General features: G+C 31.9%; 1 protein-coding gene across 2 annotated transcripts in view; it reads right to left on the bottom strand.

Annotated features, from left to right (window-relative positions):
* Positions 1–1452: 1452 nt before the first annotated feature.
* Positions 1453–3517, bottom strand: part of chst8 (carbohydrate (N-acetylgalactosamine 4-0) sulfotransferase 8) — a 169691-nt gene continuing 167626 nt past the window's right edge. For both annotated transcript variants that reach the window (XM_081372000.1, XM_081372001.1), the window contains exon 4: positions 1453–3517. This exon is cut by the window's right edge and continues 1309 nt beyond it. The gene's annotated coding sequence lies outside the window, so the exon portion shown is untranslated.

Below are 3517 nucleotides of genomic sequence, written 5' to 3'. Positions count from 1 at the left end.
TGCCATTGAAACGCATAAATTCGAGTTGTGATCCGCTCTGAGTATAACATCACTGGTTTCCATCCTATCCAAATTATAGTTATTATGGCGTGAACGCAGTATAAGCTTGTTGTTTTGGTTCAGAAGGAAGTATAAAAGCTGACTGGTGTTTCGGTTGCAGCGTTTGGTGACTGATGGGCTTTATAAGCCAGAGCAAGCTGGTGAAATGTTCTTCACTCATAGTTTGGAATAAACAATGTTCATTTCAAACTCTTTTTTGTCCATTTAATGATATATAATCTTTTGTCCATTTATATATCTTAGAGTTTGAAAGCATGTGTCTAGAACCACATGTTCCCGCCACATTTCCCTTCCTGGTAGTAAGTTTATATATCATGTGATATTAACAGGTGACCACATACACCACCGGCGCACACCGCCATCTAGTGGTTGAACAATCACATACAACATTTGAAGTGGATCAAAAAAGTTAATCAAATTTGTCCTAAAACAAGAGCGAGTATTGTTCAAAATTCATGTACAACTTTGATGAAAGGGTTTGATCCACTTGACTACTGTATATAAAAATATATTTAGACCACTTACCTTAGAGATTGCAATCAGGATGTAAAGAGACTTTCAACCAGCATAACAAAAAAGTTTCTCGAACAAATCCTGCCTTTAATATTTAGTGTTTGTTGGAAACATTTTGAGTGATAGTAATAGCAATGCTTGACCACTAATAAGTATGAGAAGAGTCAGACTTACCCATTAAAATACATAAATTATTATAATCTTTAAAGAAGACATCAAAAACAATGAGTATTTACATATATAGGCTATAAAAAATATTTAAAAACTTAAGTATTTTTTCTAGTAATAAGGCACCAAAACACAGAAAATGTCCCTATTTATATTCTTGAAATTATTGTAAAATTATTCATTAATTGTTATTTCTAGTACTTAATTATATATTGTACTTAAAAGAATACATCATAAACACAGATGTACCTATTTATGTTGAAATATATAAAATGTTAAACAATTATGCATTTTTACAGCAGTACTTGATTTTAAAAGACACAAAAACATGTACCCATTTAAATAAAAATAAATAAATTATTATAACATTATTAATTAAGACATCAAAATCACAATTTTTTTTTCAACATAATATATAAATGTGTGCATTTATTCACATTAAATAATGTGGATTTACTTGAACGTGGCTTGCAACACTTGATCCGTATGATGCTCCTGATGTGCTCCTGTCACGTACAGTGTGATGTTCACAATAATACATTTATGTATGAAACATGACACATGAAAAAGACAAAAAAGGCCAAAGACAAAATGTTTATTCACTGCGACTGCAGCTCTTCCTGAAACACTGGCAGTGTCAAATAAGGCAAAGGGCTTATAGATCATATGGATTTGTACAGTTTTGCACCAACAACAGTTATACATTCACCAGTTACTGTATGTGTGATATCATATAGATCTATATACATATTCTTAAAGAAGTGTGAGGGACGCAGGTGACAGAAGAAACACTCACGGTTATAAAGCTGACTCAGTCTTTACTGTGAAACACACCAGCACACGTCTTCATATGACATAAATCTATTCTCTGTGATCTCTAATAAAATAAAATAAAATAAAAATATATAATGCTCATCATATATAGCTCTTAAACTGTTTGCATTGGATAAATAAAATCTTTTCAATTCCATAGTCATTTAATATGCTGTGTATGGAAATAAACTCACTTAGGTCACGTACAAGACATCAGCGTAGTGTTGGAAACACACACACACACACACACACACACACACACACACACGCACGCAGGCACGCACGCACGCACACACTCGCATTCTTGTGTTAGTCTAATAAACATAATTTTTAGGATCTAGTACACACACGTCGAGCGATTGTTTCACACACACCCGATTGACAGTCAGAGATGAATTTGCACAAAAGCATCGATCACATCTAAAGCCATTTTACAAATACATAGAAAAATATAATCCTCTGAATGCCCTTTTTACAATTATAGATAAATTATAGATTTATCTGAAAATATCAGTGTAGTTAGTGGTGGAGGATTGAGTGTGTTCGCTAAAGGGAAGTGAGGGATCTTCTTAATATATATATATATATAGGGGAAAACTCTTGCTAAAATACCATGGTATGTGATCATGTCAGATGATACTGTATCATTAGTATATTCATGTACTATAGTACTTATATGGTAGGCTATACTTCAAAATATAACTTCATGGTAGTGTTAAAAAAACGTGGTATTACCATATACATACTATGGTATTTACAAAAAAAAAGTATATAGTAATAAGGTATTCTTCAAAGTACCATGTAAATACCATGGTACATGAGAAGCACTCTTACCATGGTATTTTATACATGTACTTTGCCATTGCAATATTCGTGGAAGTGCCATGAAATATTATAATAGATGAAGTTTACTACCATGGTATATTTCAAAATACCATAGTATTACTATGTGATACCTTCACTGCACCATAGTGCAGTACTTTTTTGTTGCAGAGAATACCTTGCTGACATAGTAATACCATGGTATTTTTGTAAGAGGTGAAATCTATAATAGGATCATTTCACTTTTACAAATGTTGCCCTTTTCTACATTTAAGATGTAAATATAGTCTTATGGTCAATGAAGCAGAACAGGCGTGACACAACAAAGCAACAAGTTTCTATCCTAAACTGAGATATTTGGTCAATTACTTGGTTTCTACGTGTGATGTCATGCTGGAAAGCCCCGCCCACACTGACATCTCATTGGTCTAAAATCCCACTTCATACACTACCATTCAAAAGTTTGGGGTTCAGGGAGATGTTTAATGTTTTGCAACAGTCTTATGTTCAGCGAGACTGCATTTATATGATCAAAAACACAGTAAAAACAGTGAAATATTATTACAATCTAAAATGGCGGTTGTCTATGTGAATATTATTTAAAATATAATTTATTCCTGTGATCAAAGCTGAATTTTCAGCATCATTACTCCAGTCTTCAGTGTCACATGATCCTTCAGAAATCATTCTAATATGATGATTTGATGCTCAAGAAACATTTATGATTATTATCAGTGTTGAAAACAGTTCACATTTTTGTGGAAACAGTGATCATTTTTTGATTAACTTATTTTTCTTCAAAAGAACAGCATTTATTTGAAATGGAATTATTCTGTAACATTGTAACAAAATCTTACTGACCCCAAAATTTTAAACGTTTTGTGCTTCTGTATATTAAACCGGTAACACTTTACAATAAGGTTCATTATAAACTAACATGAACTAACAATGAGCAATACATTTGTTACAGTATTTATTAATCTTTGTTAATGTTAGTTAATACAAACACAGCGGCTCATTGTTTGTTCACAGTGCATTAACTAATGTTAACAAATACAACTTCTGATTTTAATAAGGTATTAGTAAATGTTAAAATTAATATCTAAGATTAATAAATGCTGAAGAAGTATTGTTCATTCTT

Source organism: Scardinius erythrophthalmus (assembly GCF_964197995.2).
Source record: "Scardinius erythrophthalmus genome assembly, chromosome: 8".
NCBI lineage: Eukaryota > Metazoa > Chordata > Actinopteri > Cypriniformes > Leuciscidae > Scardinius > Scardinius erythrophthalmus.
The sequence above is the reverse complement of the archived record's forward strand: the minus strand, read 5'-3'. Positions and strand labels throughout refer to the sequence as shown.